The 21,897-nt window shown below is 45.6% G+C and overlaps 1 long non-coding RNA gene across 1 annotated transcript; it reads right to left on the minus strand.

Annotated features, from left to right (window-relative positions):
* Positions 1-6,888: 6,888 nt before the first annotated feature.
* On the minus strand, positions 6,889-7,901 carry LOC125523642. Its single transcript, XR_007290332.1, has 2 exons — positions 7,538-7,901; positions 6,889-7,440 (listed from the first exon to the last, which is right to left on the minus strand). It is a non-coding gene; the product is annotated as an uncharacterized LOC125523642 (long non-coding RNA).
* Positions 7,902-21,897: the final 13,996 nt, after the last annotated feature.

The raw sequence follows: 21,897 nt of genomic DNA on the forward strand, positions 1-21,897 counted from the left end.
GGATCTGGTACACATCCTGCACACCCATATAACCTTGTAAGTATATGTCCTCCGGTACAACAACAAGGTCGATTCCTCTTATTATATCAACCATGCGTCGTGTCAAAAATGGATAGGGGGATGCAAGGAGCACAAGGCATGCACATCCAAGCAAGTGGTAACATGGACTTGTACATGGAACATCCCAAGTGCAAGGAGAGCTGAAGTGAGCCTGTACAATGAGCTAGCATAAGTCCCTGCATTTCATTTAATTTGTACTGGCCTGCGACGTGTATGATTTGTGTGAATTGGCGGATCCACAAATTCAAGTTACGAGGGGCGAACATTTAACTTAAAAAATACGAAGGCACTTGCACTCCAGAAATCAACATAACTTGAGAAATGTGAAGCTACATGCACTTTGAAAACCACCTAATGATCCAAAGTATTTCAGATTATAAAACACTAAATGATGCAAGCACCAAAAAACACAAAATGCAACATGGTGTACAAGGAGTACTAACATGGTCTGTACCTGCTTGAATTATTTGTTCTCTGCCTGAAAATATCGAAGTGTAATTGCACCTAGCTATAACCAGTGCGCAAACTGCATATCAATATATCTATCCTGCATAAGCATGCCAATAGTTTCAAACAATAGATTAGAAAAGTAATTAGGCTATGTTTTCATGATACGGGGACATTTTGGTAGATGGCCTCGACGTTTCCTGAAGCCATGATAATGTACTATAATTTGCTTGTCATCAATGCCTGCAAATCTCTATGTCTCTCTCAACATAGCAGATCATCATTAGACACTAAATCCTTCAATGGGAGCTTGCAAAATGCTTGCATTAGATCCCTCATTAGACACTATATGTTCATCACCTGGAGCATGTAAAATGTTTGCATCAAATCCTTCATCAGCAGTCTATTCATTAGGAAACACTAGTAGAAAAGGGGGCAAAGGTCTAGGCCAGGTCAACCCATTAGTCCACGTTCAGTCACGAACCGGGACTAATGTGAGCATTGGTCCCGGTTCGTGCGGCTAAGGCATTAGTCCCAGTTCACCTGAGCCCTTTAGTCCCGGTTTGTGGCACGAACCAGGACTAAAGGGTGCGATGCCCTTTAGTCCCGGTTGGTGTCTCAAACCGGGACTAAAGATTAGACCTTTAGTCCTTTAGTCCCTGTTTTAGACACAAACCGGGTCTAAAGGGTGCAATGCCCTTTAGTCCCGGTTTGTGTCTTAAACCGGGACTAAAGGTCCCATTTTCAAACTCTACCCCCCTGGTGGATCGCCTTTTTTGTTTCGAAAAAATAAAAAGAAAATGATAAAAACTTCAAAAAACAAAATCCTTCGAGAGGTAGTTATATTACTTCATCTACTAGTTAGGAAAATTTAAAAACTTAAATTTGGACATGTTTTGCAAAAAATGTAGGGAAAATGTAAAACAGCTATAACTTTTGCATATGATGTCGGAAAAAACGTATAATATATCCAAATGTTCAGAACGAAAATCCGCTTCCGATTTTGACCGCCTATGGCCTGTTTGCAAATTTTTAGAATCCTCAAATTCTAAAAGGAAAAAAGTTATGCTCAAATTTCAATTTTTTTGAATTTTTGTTAAATCTGGTCAAACTACTTATTCAAGAAGTATTAGTGTTACTAAATAATTATTCAAGAATATTAGTGTTACTAAATAATTATTTCAGTTTTTTGAATTTTAGTCAAATATGGTCAAACTGTGGTCAAACAATGGCCAAACTACTTATTCAAGAAATATTAGTGTTACTAAATAATTATTTCATTTTTTTTGAATTTTGGTCAAATCTGGTCAAACTATGGTCAAACTGTGGTCAAACTATGGTCAAACTAGGGTCAAACTGTGGTCAAACTACTTATTCAAGAAATATTAGTGTTACTAAATAATTATTGTTTTTTAGAACAATAGTTTCAAACTCAAAAAGTGAAATGTGTGACTTCATGCTCAAGCTAAATTCCTGAGGGTTAATAGGACTGACATCTTACTATTGTCAGGAAAACAACAACTGCAGACTTGGAAACGAGGGAGAATAGAACACGGAAGTTAAGCGTGCTCACGCTGGAGTAGTGAGAGGATGGGTGACCGTTCGAGAAGTTAGATGATTTGGAATGATGAGGGGTGATTAGAGATTAAAGGTTTAATTGAGTAGTAATGAGGGGTGATTAGAGATTAGAGGTTAAAATAATTCAGAAATTTGAAATTAAAAAAAATCTAATTTTTTCAAAAAAAATCATAAAATTTCCTTTAGTACCGGTTGGTGTTACCAACCGGGACTAAAGGTGGACCTCCAGGCAGCGGCCATGTGGAGGGCCTTTAGTCCCGGTTCCAGTAAGAATCGGGACTAAAGGGGGAGGCTTTAGTACCGACCCTTTAGTCCCGGTTCCAAAACCGGGACTAAAGGCCCTTATGAACCGGGACTAAAGGCCCTTTTTCTACTAGTGAAACTTGATTAGATACATCAGACACTTCAGGCTCAAGAACAACATGAGCTTTTATGTTTGCACCGGAAACTTGATTATATACATCAGATTCAGTTGGTTCAGTATTCATTGGGCGAGTTATAAAATAAGCAGAAATTGCTTTCATTTTCTCATTGATTCCCTACATACAAGCAGTTTCACAACACCGTCAGGTTTAACTATTGGCCAGAAACTGAATAGTTGAATTAGATATAATCAGGGATGTGATGTACCTGCTCATTGCGCATGCTGCTTTTGCAAGCTGCGACTGTCCGTTTGCGCAAGCTCGATGCCATGCCCATGCTGCCTCCTACGCAGGCTACACCCAGGGCTGGATCTTCATCTTCTTGTCCTTATATTCGCTTGAAGCCCGACGACCGCCCTCCAACAAGGGTGCGTGGAAGTGCTGTGTTGGTCTATCCAGCGGCGGCTAGGTTAGGAGAAAACCAGAGTGGAGGCTGGAGGGAACGAATTGGGATTTTTCCTGCTGTCGATCGATATGGGAGGCGCTCGTTTGGGCCGCGAGCCTTCTATAGGGCTTGCCTTGCACTTATGTTATTGGCCCATCCAAATTGAAACATTTTTCTTCATTTTTTACATTTCCTGCTCGTGCATTGGGACGAACATAACTAGCCTAGGCCAACCTAGACGACTCAAACTAGGTGCACACTTTCCAGCGACCCGAGGCGGCCATCCATACCAGCCCCTAACGGTGGCATCGCCCCTTTTTGCGTGTATGATTGGGGTAGTGAAAAATATTCCATTGGCGCTTTTGATTTACCCACAGAATGGTTGAATTGCTTGTTTCTATGAACTATTCGCCAATAATGTGAAGGATGCCAATCTTTTCATCCTATTGTAGATTGCTTAGATCTTGATATGCCAAATGTAATCGCATGAAATATACAGTAAAAGCCAGTGTGATGTGTGTGGCTACAACTAGTCTGACTACACATCCTCATATAACATATCAAGGATGCAACATCTTACCAGATTAACCATACAACTTACCAATGCAGTGTGGAAAGAAAGAAGTATTGGGACTGCGTATCCAAGCAATTGATGTCATGGACTCCTTCGTAGAACCTTGTAAGCGAAAAAGACGTTGCAATGTGCCTGTACAAAGAGCTAGCGTAAGTTCAGTTAGCCACGTATTGCAAAATTGTTCAATTATGTTGCTTGGCTTAATTTAGTTTGCTACTGATTACATAATGCCATAGCCTGTTAATCCTATTATAGACTGCGCCTATCTATGTGTTTGATAATTACTGTTAAGAATTACCTGTTTGCCTGAACTTAAATACACTAGTAGAAAACGGGCCTATTGTCCCGGTTCGTAAGGGCCTTTTGTCCCGGTTCCTGAACCGGGACTAAAGGGTCGGTACTAATGCCTCCCCCTTTAGTCCCGGTTCTTATACGAACCGGGACTAAAGGCCCTCCACGTGGCCGCTGCCTGGAGGTCCACCTTTAGTCCCGGTTGGTAACACAAACCGGTACTAAAGGAAATTTTATGATTTTTTTTATTTTTTTTGAATTTTTTTTTTCAAATTTCTGAATTATTTTAACCTCTAATATCTAATCACCCCTCATCACTGCTCAATTTAACCTTTAATCTCTAATCACCCCTCATCATTCCAAATCATCTAACTTCCCAAACGGTCACCCATCCTCTCACTACTCCAGCCTGAGCACACTTAACTTTCGGGTTCTACTCTCCCTCGTTTCCAAGTCTGCACTTGTTGTTTTCCTGACAATAGTAAGATGTCAATCCTATTAACCCTCAGGAATTTAGCTTGAGCATGAAGTCACACATTTCACTATCTGAGTTTGAAACTATTGTTCTAAAAAACAATAATTATTTAGTAACACTAATATTTCTTGAATAAGTAGTTTGACCACAGTTTGACCCTAGTTTGACCATAGTTTGACCACAGTTTGACCATAGTTTGACCAGATTTGACCAAAATTCAAAAAAAATGAAATAATTATTTAGTAACACTAATATTTCTTGAATAAGTAGTTTGGCCATTGTTTGACCACAGTTTGACCATATTTGACTAAAATTCAAAAAACTGAAATAATTATTTAGTAACACTAATATTCTTGAATAATTATTTAGTAACACTAATACTTCTTGAATAAGTAGTTTGACCATAGTTTGACCAAATTTAACAAAAATTGAAAAAACTAAAATTTGAGATAACTTTTTTTCCTTTTAGAATATGAGGATTCTAACAATTTGCAAACAGGTCATAGGCCATCAAAATCGGAACCAGATTTTCGTTCTGAACATTTTGATATATTATACGTTTTTTTCCAACATCGTATGCAAAAGTTATAGTCGTTTTACATTTTCCCTACATTTTTTGCAAAACATGTCCAAATTTAAGTTTTTAAATTTTCCTAACTAGTAGATGTAGTAATATAACTACCTCTCGAAGGATTTTATTTTTTGAAGTTTTTATCATTTTCTTTTGATTTTTTCGAAACAAAGAAGGTGATCCACGGGGGGGGGGGGGGGGGGGGTAGAATTTGAAAATGGGACCTTTAGTCCCGGTTTGTGTCTCAAACCGGGACTAAAGGTCTAATATTTAGTCCCGGTTTGAGACACAAACCGGGACTAAAGGGCATCGCACCCTTTAGTGTCGGTTCGTGCCTCAAACCGGGACTAAAGGGCTCAGGTGAACCGGGACTAATGCCTTAACCGCACGAACCGGGACCAATGCTCACATTAGTTCCGGTTCGTGACTGAACCGGGACTAATGGGCTGACCCGGCCTGGACCTTTGCCCCCTTTTCTACTAGTGATAGCTACTTAAGCACGTAGATAGCTGGTCATATGTATTTCTAGGGTGCAGCAAAATTCACGTGTAATTTACGTTCTAATAACCTATTTGTTTAAATGGTTTGCTATTATCACTTGTAGCACTAGTAATGTTTGCATGATCATAGATAGACAACTGTCTTGTTTATATGAGGGACACCGTCTTTTTTAACTTATATATATGTGTTGGAATCATTTTGTTTACATCAAAGAAATTTACATATGTCTGTGTTGCTTGTAAACGGTACTGACTTGTTAATGTAATACGTTGCCTAGAACTTGTTAGTTTTATTAGTTCATGCGTAATTAAATACATTGCCAACACTGGCTAGTTTTACTAGTGTGATGTTATTTTCTTATGGCTCTTGCAAAACTTTATTTATTGATTGCTAACATTCAAGTTTGCAGGATCCAATTGAAACTACGTTGGCACAACAGGTATGTTTTCAGAAACTTCCTTGTTTACCTAGTTTGCTGTTGTAACTTGTTGTTGTAATCATCTTACCAACTTCAAGTTTTTAGGATCCAATTGGAAGTCCAATTGCACACCAGGTACATTTTCAAAAATATATTTGTGTGACAGGTTTGCTGCTATACCTTGTTGCTCTAATCAAGTTACTGACTACTCAACTTTTCAGGATCCAAGAGAAACTCCAATGCCACATCAGGTTCCTTTTGCAAAACTTCTTTGTTTAACTGCTTTGATGCTGCAACCGGTTGCTCTAACCACATTACTGGCTACTCAACTTTTCAGGATCCAAGAGAAACTCCAATGCCACAACACGTACCTTTTTTGCAAAACTTGTTTGTTTAACTGCTTTGCTGCTGCAACAACCGGTTACAATGATGTTAATAACTACTTTTCAGTATCCAATTGAAACTCTTTATTTCCTTGTTTGTTTAACTGGTTTGCTATTATAACTCCAAGTTGAGATGTTTTCTAACTTCAACTTTTCAGAATAAAATTGGAACTTTAATGGCAAAATAGGTTAGCCCTAGATCAAAGAGCGAGGTCCCCATGGACGTTGTATCATCCCACAGTAGTGGCACCAGTCCAATCGTGCATCATAAATTGCCAACTACTGATGCTCTATAGGCTAAACTAGTGGTAGAAAGAGATTCTACGTCTGCAGTTAGAGATGAAGTTGACATGTTGAGGAAGCAAACAACACAATCACAAGCAGTACTCTAGACAACCATTAAATATTTGGTGGATTTCAAAACGAAGCAAGTTGAGACGGACCGCATTGTTAAGGTCCTGAAGGAAAAAGGGAATTAAATTCCCACTTGGTAAATCATAGGTGAAATGTTTTTTCCATCGTTCAATAACCTTTGTGTTGTTTTTTTCATGTAATAGATCAAACCATTTGTTTTAGAGATCATGTAATAATTGTTTTTTGTTTTTGGTTTGTAATTTTATTTGAGCACAAGTCTATATTAATTGATAAGACTCGTAGACATATCATTTTGTTTGCTGTGCCAGACCTACAAATATGCCAACCGAGCTGAATGTGCATTCAACAATAATAGTAGTATAGATGGACCATAAGTGGCATGCATCAGAAAGGGCCAAGATGTTGTACTAGCTTCGCTAAAAAAAGGATGCTCTTCTAGCAAAAAAAAGTACAACGGCCTGGCTTATGTATATTAGTTGATATTATTGATCCATATCTCTCCCTAATAATAAAGCATGGATTTAGTCTCCGGATTCACCGTCGTGTCCTTTTTACACAAAGGTCCTTGTGGTTTCGGATATACAACCCGCGCTACTATTATAAGTCAACCCGAACTGGTGCTAACGAGAGAAAAAAAGAAATAACCCACCCACTCCCCTCCAAACAAATCCCTATCCCATCTCCACCTCCTGTCATGCCACACCACGCCCCGCCTCACCATGCGCCACCGGCCCACCCAACGCCGCCATGTGCCACCGGGCAACCCCCATGCCGTTGCGTGCCCACCACCACGCCGACGTGTGCCACCCTCAAGGAAGAGGGGAAGCGGAGCAGAGCCATGGGCATCGACGGCGGCTCCCGACACGGTCGAAGAAGGTGGCGCGGCGCGGATCTGGCACCGAACAGCGGTGGGAGCTTGGGCATCAGGGTCGGAGATTCATGGCACGGGTGTGATGCTCCCTGTACAGAAAATATACTGGGAAGTGAGAGGTGAGGGAGAGATCCGGAGGGAGTTAGGAAAGGGAATGAAGAGGGAGAAGGTCAGTGGAGCAGTGACTCGAGTTGCAGGGGGTAGCCCGTGACGGCGTCGGTTGCCGGACGGGGAGCCGGGGTCGAGGGGAGTTGCTTGCTCGGGCGTGGTTGGTGCGGTAGGCGGCGTACGGGCGGCGGTGTTGTTGCAGCGCGGCTGACTGTGTATGGGCTCCTGGCTGGCGTCCGGCCTGCACACGTGAGGCCTGGCTGGGCCTGTGGCGGAGTCGTGGGAGGAAGCCTGGTGGTGCGCGTCGGCTGCCGGTGGAGATGTGGCGCTGGGTGGTGGGCAAATGTCGCAGGAAAAGGAAGATGGAGGCAGAGACTAGCTGGTTGGATGTGTGGGGAAGATAAGAACTGAGTGGTGAGAAAGGAATTCTCGATGGGATTGAGTGCCTGCTGCTACTGTTTTTTTTAAACAAGGCCATGTCGCTGCTGCTAGATGTTGATCTTTATTTTTTTGCGTAGAGCTAGGCTAGCTAGGTCTCGATCTCTGCTACTCCATTTACTTGGCCGCTGTTTAAGCCAACCATTTCTTAATCTTAATTATGAATACATTAGTAGTTACAGTACTTCAAAGATGTGTAACTGAAATATTGGAAAGATTTGTTAAAAAATATTGAAAAGAAATAGTATTTCTTAAGGGAAAATATATTTGGGGCTCACCTATGGACTACCTAATCATCTATATATTCCTTGAGTCCGGATGCTCCTAAGAGCAAGTCCAACGGGCCGACCCAAACGGACGGCATTTTTGTCCGTTTTTTGTCCGTTTGGGTCGGCCGCCCGCCCGCCGTCCGCCCTCTTTTAGTTTTGGGTCGACAGTGCGCCCAACAGGCTGATCCATTTTCATGACAGCGCGCGTTTAACATTTTACCGTCGCCCTGATTTTGACGCTCCAGCACGCGGGAAAGGTTCGCGCGCGGTGGTTTTGGTGGTCCAGCGCGCGGGAAAGGTTCGCGCGCGCCGCTGCCGGCGCTGGTTATAAAAGAAGGCGCTCTCTCCACACTCTGTCGGCCGCCCACTCTCGCCGCCTCTGCGCCACCATGTCGATCCGCCGCCTACGCGCTTCGGATTTTCGCGGAGTCCACGAGCGCCGCTCTAGCGCCTTCTCCGCCTAGATCTGGTTTCGCGAGAAACGTCTCGCCCTCGGCAGCTTCGACACCGCAGAGGAGGCGGCCCGCGCGCACGACGCGGCGGCGTGGCGCCTCCTGAGGCCTCGTCAGGATATGAATTTTCCCAACGCGTCGAGCCAGCGGGCGCAGGATCTGGCGCCTCTCCCGCGGCTTTTCACTGACGAGGATCGTCGTGTCCACCGGAGGCGGCAGCGTCGCCTCGCCATCGCAGAGAAGGACGTGGAAGCCTTGGTGCTGTGGCGTGGAGGCTACCCGCAGGACATCGTCGACAAGCGCCAGTTCTACAAGCAATTGAGATCGGAGAGGGACGCGAGGAGGAGGGAGCGAGCCGCCTATCGGGAGGACAAGCGTTCGCGGAAGTAGGCAGCTCAATTGAAATTGAAGCTACGAGAAATAGCAGGTTGGGACTGGAATCGAATGTGCCACCGACCAGCGGGCCCGGTGAGGAAAGAGGGCGAGCGCGCGCGTCCGTCTCGTGTCCGCGCCGACGCAAATCCGGCTCAAAAATGGGCCTGGAATGGATCGCCCGCGGACGAAAAACGGACGCGGGTCCGTTTGGGTCGGCGCGTTGGGCCGGCACTTTTGTCCGCGCCGACCCAAACGGACGCGGGCGGACGAAATGGGTCGCCCCATTGGAGTGGCTCTAATGACATTGATGAGATTAAGAGGAGGGAGAAATTCGAATTGGGTCCGGAGGAGAGGATGCGTCCTATTTCGCCCCGCATGTCGGCTAGGGAGAGAGAGAAGCATGTGGCCATGGCTATGCCGACCATGTCCGGAGTCCTTTCGTGCACCACCTCCATGCATGTGCCTACCCCCTCCACCATATCATCTCACCCACAACTCTGCATTTCCTAATCCTGATCTTGTTCGAGCCCGGGTGGTGCTGTAAGGGAAGTAGCTGTGTTGGGCAGTCGATGTGCTCCTACTGCTGGCGATAGTGTATCAACAAAAGAGCACCAAACATTGTAAACTCTTTACTATCTAATGGGTCGTCTTATACATATGAATTTATAATAAGACGAGAAAGATTCTAAGATATTGAGAGATAGAGCTCAGTGTTTCACCACGATAGATAAACTCTCGAATATCACACAAACCCTGAGAATTATTTCATACCCATTGCAACGCACGGGTTTTTTTGCTAAAAGTTAACTTTTATTAAAAATAAGGAAATTCCTACATTTAACCATATTATCAACGTTTATTAAAAATAAATATAAAAATGATGCACAATGGGCCATGAAGCAGGTTATGCCCATTTTTCTGCCCGGTGCAATGCACGGGCATTTGTCCTAGTAATCTATAAGTGTTTATATGTCTGTTTGTTTTGTACATTATTAGTTGATTGACTCGGTATTTGAATCTTAATACATCCCTTGTGTACATATCTAAATGGGAGTACACATTGTGCTGCGTGTGACATTTGAGTTGGACATAAAGTGTTCCAAATATTCGAATTCACCTTAAACTGGATTCTAGCTTCTGAATTCGAGTATCGACATTTATAAATCATATTCATATATGACAGTTGAATACATCTTTGTTGTGCTCTTGAAGGTATATAAAAACACATATAATGATTTATAAGATTTGTATAGGAATACATAATGGATTCGAATTTAGTTGCCAGGGTAAACATGGATGCTTATTATCCCAAAATTCGAAAGAAGCGGCAAAATGTTCACTCCCACGTCGGCTGCCCGACGCCAAGTGTTTGGGAGATGGAAATTACTGTCTACCCCTTACACGGACAATCCATTGGCCTAATTTCCACTGCTCTCAATAGGGGTAGGTTAGTAACTTCAATTAGACGTGACACGACCACCTCTGAGCCCATTCCGACACGGTGGGCACCAAACATGGGCAGCAAAACACATTTGATTCAAGCTCGTTCGAAAGACCTCTGTTTCTCCCTCCATTTCCCCATTCATACACGGTATGTGGCAAAACAAACTCGACTCGGCCAAAATCGATGTAGGAAAATATTTTCAATATGGGCAGGTTTGTAACTTCAATCAAATGTGACACAAACCGCCCTACCTGTCAGCCTCGTCCATACACCGCGGGTGCCAACCATGGGCGCCAAAACACCCTCTCCTCGCCCGAAATCGCTCTAGGCAAATATTTGCGAGATGCGAGATTACCGTCCCATCCCCAACTGACAAGACGTCCAAATTTTAAATGGGCGCTAAGTTCATAACTGTCGGATTTCTGGTTCTGGCAAAACCCTTGACGTTCGAACACTGGGGTGCGCGCAAAGATCTCTCCCCCTCTAGCTCGCACCCTCACCGCAATCTCAAGTCTTAGCGCGTCGAACTCGCAGAACATAGGGACGCAAGATTTATACTAGTTCGGGCCACCGTTGCGGTGTAATACCCTACTCCAGCATGGTGTGGTGGATTGCCTTGTGGGCTGAGGATGAACAGTTACAAGAGGAAGAACAGCCTCCTGAGCAGAGGTGTTCTTGTGCTTGGCGACCTTGTGTGGTGTCTCATGGTCTGAATGATCCTCTCCCCTGGCTAAGGTGGTGGCTAGTCCTATTTATAGAGGCCCTGGTCCTCTTCCCAAATATTGAGCAGGAAGGGATCTCACAATGGCCAAGTTTGAAGGGGGACAGCTAGTACAAGTTATCCTGACAAAATTAGTCTTCGCCTGCCAAAGGCTCTGGTGGTGACGCCGTCTTGAGCTCCACGGTGACCTCCGTCCTGCCATCCTGCTGGTCTTGGTCTTGTTGCACCAATATGGAAACCTTTGCTTGATGCCTCGGGACTCCGTGCCTGAGCTTGCCTCTTTAGCACCAAAGAGGAAATGAGGACACTGCGTGCTGGCGCCCACCTGGTGCTCGCCTGGCCTTGGTCGTCGTGGCTTATGTCACGGGGACCTCGCGAGGTCTCCATTGCCTTGATCTCTCTACCCCTCGCGAGCCATCCTGGTGAGGCTACCCCAAGGAGGTCTTACATCATCCGCCTCATGAGGCTTGGCCCCTCACGAGGGTCTGGAGTGCTTGCTGGTGAAGATGGGCCACACAGGGCCGCTGGTGGAGCCATGCCATGGGGCACAGGCAGGGAAGTCTGGGGAGTCCCGTTCTCAGAACACCGATAGTAGTCCCCAGGCCCAAGGTGCACTCGGACTTGGCTTTGAGGCGGAGCCAAGGGGCAAGTGCGGGGCGCTGCGGGCCCTACCAACCTACAGCCTCGGTTGATGCGTGGCGGTTGATTGGACGTGGGCGTCTCCGCTTCCCCATGCTGCCTCGGCAACTGACCGACTTGACCCTCTTCGTGAGGGTATTTGGGGAAGATGGCCACCGCGTCGGGTGCTGGCCCGAGGAAAACGACGGCGACGAGGTGCTCGACCTTGGTGATGGTCATGATGAGGAGGAAGGTGGCTTCATTCTTGGCACTGGCCGCGGCTCGTCCAGCTATGGCGGCTCCTCCTCCAGCGACAGCTCCAGCATCTGCGGCTATGACACGCCGTCGCGCCCATTTCAAGGGAGGTAGTGGGTCATCTCGTCACTTCGCTCCAGTGATGCGCGAGGAGGGGTCTGGCTGAACTCGGGGAAGCGCCATGGGTCCGCCATCGACTACTGCTATGGGGGCACACGCCACATTTGTTTTGCTCTTTCCTTCATGCGTTTAAGAAGAAACAAGTATGGGCCCTGCGGGGGCATGTAATGAACCATAATTTCCGAGTTGCTATGTTATGTGCATCATCCCTGCATCGTGTTGTGGTACCAACGTTTTATGTGGGCGTGTAGAGATAACTTAGCTTGATGTGCCTGAAGTAGTTTCTGCCTCGCGAGGCGCGCATTCCGCAGTGCCTGGTGAGGCCTCCTTTGCTTAGAAGGCATCTGGAAACCGCAAAAATTTGTTAGGAAACTCTTATTCTTTCAAATCCTGGCCGCAGGCGCCGCCGGCTATGACCCAACGCTACGCATCGCGGTACCCGAGGGGCACATATTGACAGAGGTGTTCCAGCTTGCGGGCTCGGGCGAGGGTGCCTCGCGAAGAACAGGAAAAATGCTTAGGAGAGCACCTCCACGAGGGCACCTGTCCAGCCCCTCGCGAGGCATGCGAGGGTGAGCACAGACAAAAACAAAAATCCAAGGAAGAACAGAGGGGAAGGCGATCGAACAAAGAGGACAAGAAAGGCCAGAATGCAAACTTCCATTAAGAAAAAGGGGCAAGCCAACTACAGAAAGCAAATGAAAAGCCGCGTCCGGCACCTAGTCTAGACTTTTTGTCTTCTCACCAGCGCGGGGCTAAGTGCTGCCACTAAGACCTAGGAGGGAGCCCCCGAGGACCAAGGGCGGCACTCCTGAGACTCTGGGGTGTGTACAGCCCCACTCATTATTACGTGAGAGTGTCACGAGAAGAGATCTTCACAAGCACGGGGCCTTGCTTCACAGTCGTTGGGCCTTGCTTCATGGGTAGAACCTCCGGAGGTGCTGGATGTTCCAGGCGTTCTAGATGGGGATCCCGTCCTGTGTCTCCAGGGGCGCGACGCTAGACCTTTAGACACTGGCGATCCTAAATGGGCCCTCCTACATGGGCGAGATCTTGTGCAGCCCTTCCCCGGAGAGCACCTGCCTCAGGACGAGATCTCCCACCTCGAGCGTCCTGGAGCGGATGCTGCGACAGTGAAACCATCACAACGCCTGCTGGTACATTGCTGCTCGGTGCGAGGCTTCATGGTGGCGTTCCTCACCCAACACAAGGTCCATCCCCCGCATGACGTCCTGCTATGTCTCGTCAAAGGCCAGGACCCACGCGTAGCGATGCTTGACCTTGTGAGGGAGAACCGCTTCTGCTCCGTAGACGAGGAAGAACGGGATCTCGCCTGTTGGCTTGGTGGTGGTGGTGCGGATGGACCACAACACAGACTGGAGTTCGTCGTGCCAGCTCTGCGACAGTGATACAGTCCCTTGGCGTGTTCGGCTTGACAATTGCTCCTAGGGTGTGCCACTGAAGCGTAGCCGATCTGCATTCCAAGGTTAGCATAGTATGCCTTGAAAAGATTGCTAGTGAACTGTGAGCCATTGTCGGTAATGATGCGATTAGGGACCCCAAACCGGATTACGACACCCTTGATGAACTTGACTGCAGATCCGGCTGGGATGGTGCAGACGGCTTCTACCTCCGCCCAATTGGTGAACTTGTCGATGGCGACGTAGAGGTAGCGGTCGCCCCCAGGCGCTCGACGGAATGGGCCTAAGATATCCAGCCCCTAGACTACCGATGGCCACGAGAGCGGGATGGTCTGGAGGCCCTGAGCTGGCTGATGGATCTGCTTGGCGTGGAATTGCCAGGCCTCGTAGGACTTCACCAGCTCGGTTGCGTCGTTGATACCCGTAGTGTGGCACCCTGGCTCAGAGAAAACCGGAACGCCCCGTATTCCAACCCAGAGATCGAGGTGAAGTCTTCTGGAATACGACACTGCTTAGTATAGAACAAACCATCTCTCTATTACAACATAAATAGGAATATAGGGTCTCCGATATTACAATGAATAACATCGGCACGGCGACACCACGCCAACTACGCTTGCTCTATACAAGCAGCATAACAACTCAAGGCAGCGGAACAACTACTGGCAGCGGAACAACGGACGGCGATGATGCACTCCAATCCGCAGGGACTCTGGCTGGAACGTTTATCCTAGCTCGTGCACACGGGAACCACACCAAACAAGCAAGCAATCCAGGCACGACCTGCAAACTCGCAATGACACGCCAGGTCAGTACATTGAATGTACTTGCAAGCTCACAATAACCAGAAGCATTCAAGACAAACAATAGCATGGCAATTACAGGTTAAGCAGGAATTATCAAGAGATCATCAGGATAACATGGCATGAACAACATTAACATAATATCGCTAGGACAATATGATCATGGCATGAACATATAAATCTGATGACACTAGCGTGCAACATGATGACACTATATGCACCATTTATTCTGCTCGTGTTACCTCGTAACCATCACATGCATCACTTACCAACCTTGGACATTACACGATCATCTCAGGGTCAAATCAAGATTGGTATAAACAATATCGTAGTAATCATTAAATGACCACAAGTAGTGTAAGTGCATCTAGTGCCACCCCTAGTTGGTTTTGGAGTATTGACGACAAACCTAGTTGAGGGACTAATGTGTTTGTGAGAATTTCAGGATAACACAGGTAGAAGTCCCTCATTGATTCGGTTTTCCTACCAGAGATGACCCCTAAAAATGTATGAAGACATTGATGTCAAAGGTGGTATATGAAGATATTCACATTGAAGACTATGACAAGAGAAGACATCACATGAAGCCTATGGAGCTCGAAGACTTAGATCTTTCATAGTTCTTTTTCTTCTTGTTTGTTGAGTCATAGGAACCACCGTACTGTTAAGTGGGGTCCAAGAGAACCATTCAGAATGACTGAAGTGATGCTTAACCAAAACCTATGTCTTTGAGTGAAGACTATGAGAGCGAATCTTGTCCAGAGTCGGACAAGTCAGCTTTGCTTGTAGCCCAAGTAAAGTTGCCGTGTGAGTTTGAAATCTGACCGTTGGAACACGTGTCAGTTCCTTAGTGACCCAGGGTCATTTCGGACAAATCAGGCCGGGTTGCCTAGTGGCTATAAATAGCCCACCCCCTACAACCAAAAATGGTTGGCTGCTCAGAATTAGTATACGGCTTTTTTCGTTTGAGAGCAACCCACCTCGAAGCTTTTGAGAGAGAATTCCTTGCGAGGATAAAGCCCTAACCACCCAGAGCCAAAGAGAATTAGGCATCACTTAAGTCTTCTTGTCTGTGTGATCTGATGACTTATTACACTTGAGGACTGTGAATCCTCTAGCCGGTTAGGCGTCGCGTTCTGAGCATCCAAGAGACATTGTGGATTGCCGGTGAACGAAGTCTGTGATGGTTTGGGAGTCTACCTTGAAGACTTACCAGAGTGATTGGGCGAGGTCTGTGTGACCTTAGCCCAAGGGGAATACGGTGAGGACTGGGTGTCCTGAGCTGCATGTTCAGGACTGGGTGTCCGGGACTGTGTGTCCTCAGGTTTAAATACCTAGCCGCCCTAACCAGACGTACAGTTGTCACAGCAACTGGAACTGGTCCAACAAATCATTGTCTTCAACGAGTCACTGGTTTCATCCTTCCCTTCCCTTCCCTTTACTTACTGTTACTCTTTGTGAAGTCATTGTATGTTAGCACTATCTTTTGTCTTCACTGAGTGACTGCATGTTCTGTTTGGCTTTATAATATCTTCCTACCTGATCCTTACTACATTCCTGCTATTAGTCATTGTGCTCTCACTCCATTGAATACTTGACTATGGTTTGCCTAGTGTAGTCTACCTTCCGCTACATGGTAATAGGTTTATTTCTATCGTTTGTCTTCGAAACTCCCATGTTTTGAAGACTTTCATAAAAATCGCCTATTCACCCCCCTCTAGTCGATATAACGCACTTTCAATTAGTATCAGAGCAAGGTGCTCCCTTGTTCTGTGTGATTCGGTTTAACCACCTGGAGTTTTAGCTATGTCGACTGCAGGGATAATTAAAGTCTCCATTGCGTGTCTCGTCTTCGATGGAACTGAATATCCCTACTGGAAGAATAAGATGCGCATGCATCTTGAAGCCATTAATGTCGACCTATGGTATGTCGTCAAGAACGGCGTTCCCAAGGCTGGAGAAGGTGTCACTGCTGCTGATGTCAAGAAGTTCGTTCAACCGGACTCTACTGCCAAGAATATCATCTATGGTCATCTGACCAAAGGACAGTATGGCCGTGTGAGTGCTTTGGAAACATCTAAGCTGGTCTAGGACTGGCTCTCCAAGGTCAACGAAGGCGTCTCAACCCAGAGAGATCAGAGAATCAGTGTCCTTTGCAACCTCTTCAACCGCTTCAAGCGAAATGACAATGAGAATGTCCAGCTCACGTTTGATCGACTCACTGACATCACAAATGAGCTTCAAGCCGGCGCTACTGAGATCATCAAGCATGAAGTCGTCAAGACACTACTGAGATCACTTGACAATTCGTTTGACACCCTAGCCCTGATGATTCAAGAATGACCTGATTTCAAGACACTCGATCCGTCCGACATACTTGAGAGGCTCAACACACATGAGTTTCAGCTTTCTGAGAAAAGAGATATCTACGGTCCAAACTATGGGCGAACTCGTGCCTTGAAGGCAAAAGCTGTCTCCTCATCTGAAGAAGAATCTGACAGCAGTTCTGATGATCCTGAAGACATTGGAAAGGAACTTGCTATGCTTTTGAAGAAGTTCCAAAAATTCACCAAGAAGAAAGGCTTCAGAAAGTCTTCACGATCAAGCTCAAAGAATGATGAAGCCTCTGCTCATGACTACAAGAAGAAAACATGCCACAAGTGCAAGAAAACTGGCCACTTCATCTCTGAGTGTCCGCAGTGGGACAATGAGAACAGAAAGAAGAAGAAGAGCAAGGAATATGACTCTGACGACAAGAAGAAGAAGAAATACTCAAAGTCTTCTTCCAAGTCTTCCTCAAAGTCTTCATCACACAAGAAGAGCTCATCTGGCAAGGCACGTGCGTTTGTTGGCAAGGAAATGGATTCAGAGGAGGAGTCCGCTTCTGAGGAGGCGGAGGTGGAGTCTGAGGAGGAGTCTGATTCTGGCGTTGCAAGTCTGGCTACAGCATACGTTGCCAAGTCCATCTTCAACACTGAAGACAATGACTTCACCACCGACACCGATGCAAATGACAAGGACTACTCTGCTCCTACCTACTGCTTCATGGCACGCGGTGCCAAGGTAAACACACGCACTACTCACTATCAAACATCTAGTGACGATGACTCTGATTGTGGTTCAAGACCCAGCTACAAAACACTTGCTAAAATTGCAACTGAACAACAGAAAGCCATGGAACATATTCAAAAACAGTTAGACAAAAGCAATGATCTATTGGGCGCTGAAATGACTCGATCTGAGTCCTTAATTGAAGACATAAAAAATCTTCACGTTAAGTATGAGGAACTTGAAAGTCGTCATGAAACGCTCTCAACAACTCATGAAAAGCTTTCCTATGATTATCTTCAAAGGAAGCAAGATCTTGAGAAATTGAGAGCGGATCATGAAGATCTTCAAAAAGAAAACGAGTCACTTCGCGCCGAACAGATCAGTTCCGCTCAGGAAGGATTTGAACCACCATGTCTTAAATGCATTAAGCGTGATAATGCTACTTCTATTGCTGAATGTTCTACTGCTGCTACTGTTGCAATATCTTTAACTGTTGATGTGATAACTAACCCCTCTGCTGAGGATACCGCTGCTATTGCTGATGAGAATGCTAGGTTGAAGACATTGCTTGAAACAGGGATGTACAAAAGCCTTAAAGGGCATCAGACACTATGTGATGTCCTCAAAAGGTAGATTCTGAACCGAAACCTGAGGAAAGAGGTTGTTGGGTTCGTAAGGAAAATGAATGCTGATGGCTCTTACTGGAAACCTGAGCAGTACCCCAAAACCACATGGGTTGCTGCAAAGTAATCTTCAGCAGATCCATCCAATCTATCTGGCTTCACCTGTGCTAACCCCATTGTCATTGATGAATCCTTTGATGCAAACTATAAACTGTTTAAGAATCATAATGGTGAAGTGTTTGCCAGGTACATTGGTACTAACTGCAGGAATGGACCGCCTATGAAGAAGATCTGGGTGCCCAAAAGGTGTTTGGAAAATCTTCCTGTGAATGTCGTCATGACACCATAGATGAAGAAGACTAACCCTGGACCACAGGCTTCATACAGCCCAAAGGCTTCATACAGACAGAGGACTCACCTGAGTCGCACTAACGCAAATGTTTTGCAGGGAAACCATACTCAGGCCTATGAATATGAGCGCGGTTCATCGAACCACCATGTTCATAAGACCAAGAACTATTGTTCTTATTCTTATGAGTACTATTGTCCGCCTGCAAGACTTTTTGCTAGGGCTCCAAAGCCAAAGTTCTCAGACGCTGCACTTAGACTTATTGCTTCTAAGCTACCCTTGAAGATGTGGGTGGCTAAGAAAGCTTAACTCTCTTTTGCAGGGAAAGGTCTCCAGCAGAAAACCAAAATCGTCGGACGCTATTGCTGGGGACCTTAAACATCTTGTAGGGCGCAAGATCAAATGCCCGAATGGTCTTACTATGTACTTCGTTCCTGAATCGCTTGCTACTCTCCCTATCAGTCCTAATCTGGATCTAAGCTTTCATAACCCACTGGTTTGTCAAATGTTTTTGCTTCAAAATTCTCTTCGTGAAGCCTATCCCCCTAACTGCACTATAGGGTACGACACCAGCGTCTTCAGAATGGATTATTGATAGTGGGTGTACCAACCACATGACTGGCAAACGAAGCCTTCTTATGGACTCAACCTTACGTCCATCCGACAAGAGTCACATCACATTTGCTGACATTGGTAAAAGTAAGGTATTGGGTCTAGGTAGAGTTGCAATCTCAAAGGATCAACACATGGATAAAGTCATGCTTGTTGAATCCCTTGGCTTCAACTTAATGTCTGTCTCAATGCTTTGCGATTTGAACATGATCGTAATATTTGGAAAATATCGCAGCATTGTACTAATGGAATCTGACAAGTCTCTAGTGTTTGAAGGGTATCGGAAAGATGATTTGTACATGGTAGATTTTTTGGCAGGACCACAGCTTGCTGTATGTCTTCTAGCAAAGGCTTCAGAATGCTGGCTCTGGCATGGGAGGCTTGGGCATGCTGGCATGAGGAACCTACACACCCTTGCAAAGAAGAAGCATGTCATAGGCATCGAGGGCGTCAAGTTCAAGAAAGATCACTTATGCGGTGCCTGTGAAGCAGGGAAGATGACGAGGGCCAAACATCCCTCGAAGACAATCATGACAACCACTCGACCCTTCGAACTGCTCCACATGGATCTTTTCGGTCCCACTCATTACTCAACTCTTACTACTACTGCTTGCCTCTATGGCTTTGTTATTGTTGATGATTATTCTAGATATACTTGGGCGCACATAATCCTCTACAAGACTGAAGTGCAGGATGTCTTCAGACGCTTCGCCAATCGAGCAATGAACAATTATGGCGCCAAGATAAAGCACATCAGAAGTGACAATGGCACTGAATTCAAGAACACTGGCCTTGATACATATCTTGATACCTTGGGCATCACACATGAATTCTCAGCCCCATACACCCCAACAGCAGAATGGTGTCATCGAACGCAAGAACAAAACACTCATTGAGATGGCCCGAACGATGCTTGATGAATACAGGACTCCAAGAAAATTCTGGCCTGAAGCCATTGATACTGCATGACATACAATCAATCGTGTTTATCTTCACAAGCTTCTGAACAAGACATCTTATGAGCTCCTTACTGGCAAGAAGCCAAATGTCAGTTACTTCAGATTATTTGGTGCCAGGTGCTGGATCAAGGATCCACATCACACTTCAAAATTTGCACCAAAAGCACATGAGGGTTTTATGCTTGGATATGGAAAGGATTCGCACTCCTACAGAGTCCTCAATCTCTTTATTATAAAGTGGTTGAAACAGTGGATGTGCGGTTTGATGAGACTAACGGTTCACAAAGAGAGCACCTTCCAAATATGCTAGATGAAGTTCCATCCAGCGAATCAGTCAAGCTTATGGGAACCGGAGAAATCATACCCTATGAAGCTCAACCTGAAGAGGAACTTATCATCTCCGCACCTGATCAACCTGAAGACAATGCTCAGCCTGAAGACAATCCCACTAACAATGACAATGATCAGCAAGAGCAAAACCTTCGCCCTGTACATCCTCATGTTGCCAATGAAGTGCAGATTGAGAGAATAATTGACAGCATCAATGCACCCGGTCCGCTCACTCGATCAAGGGCAACTCAACTGGCAAATTTCTGTGGGCACTTCGCATTCGTCTCAATAACAGAACCCAAGAAAGTTGAAGAAGCCTTCATGGAACCTGAATGGATTCAAACTATGCAAGAAGAGCTTCAACAGTTTGAGCTGAATAATGTATGGGAACTGGTTAAGCGTCCTAATCCTCGGAAGCACAACATAATAGGCACCAAATGGATATACCGCAACAAGCAAGATGAGCATGGTCAAGTTGTCAGAGACAAAGCTCGTCTCGTTGCTCAAGGATATACTCAAGTGGAAGGCATTGACTTCGATGAAACATTTGGTCATGTTGCTAGACTTGAGGCCATACGCATACTGCTGGCCTATGCCAATCATCACAACATACTTCTATATCAAATGGATGTGAAGAGCGCCTTTCTCAATGGCAAGATTGAAGAAGAAGTGTATGTTGCACAACCGCCTCGCTTTGAAGATCCAAAACATCCTGACATGGTATACAAGCTCAACAAGGCACTGTTGGCCTCAAACAAGCCCCTCGGGCCTGGTATGACACACTCAAATACTTCCTGAAGAGCAAAGGCTTCATACCTAGTTCCCTAGACCCCACTCTCTTCACGAAGACATATGATGGTGAACTGTTTGTGTGCCAAATATATGTGGATGACATTATCTTCGGCTGCACCAATCAGAAGTATAGTGAAGAGTTTGGATATATGATGCAAGAGCAATATCAGATGTCCATGATGGGAGAGATGAAGTTCTTCCTCGATCTCCAAATACGACAGCAACGCAACGGCATCTTCATATCTCAAGAGAAGTATCTCAAAGATTGTTTGAAGAAGTTCGGTATGCAAGACTGCAAAGGCTTCACGACGCCAATGCCAGCCAAGCATCATCTGGGTCCCGACGACAATGGTAAAGAGTTCGATCAAAAGGTATACCGCTCCATGATTGGTTCTTTGCTTTATCTATGTGCATCTAGGCCAGATATTATGCTTAGTGTTTGCATGTGTGCTCGATTCCAAGCGACACCAAAGGAGTCGCATCACTTAGCTGTGAAGCGAATTCTTCAATATTTGGCTCACACCCCAACTCTAGGATTATGGTATCCAAAGGGCTCAGAGTTTGATCTGGTTGGATTCTCGGATGCTGATTATGCTAGTGACAAAGTGGATCGCATGTCTACATCAGGCACATGTCACTTTCTGGGACGATCACTTGTATGTTGGTCTTCAAAGAAGCAGAACTGTGTATCTCTCTCCATTGCTGAATCTGAATACATTGCTGCTGGATCTTGCTGCACTTAGCTTCTGTGGATGAAGCAAACACTCAAGGACTATGGCATTCATCTGAAGCAAGTGCCACTCTAC

This window comes from Triticum urartu, chromosome 7 (assembly GCF_003073215.2).
Source record: "Triticum urartu cultivar G1812 chromosome 7, Tu2.1, whole genome shotgun sequence".
NCBI lineage: Eukaryota > Viridiplantae > Streptophyta > Magnoliopsida > Poales > Poaceae > Triticum > Triticum urartu.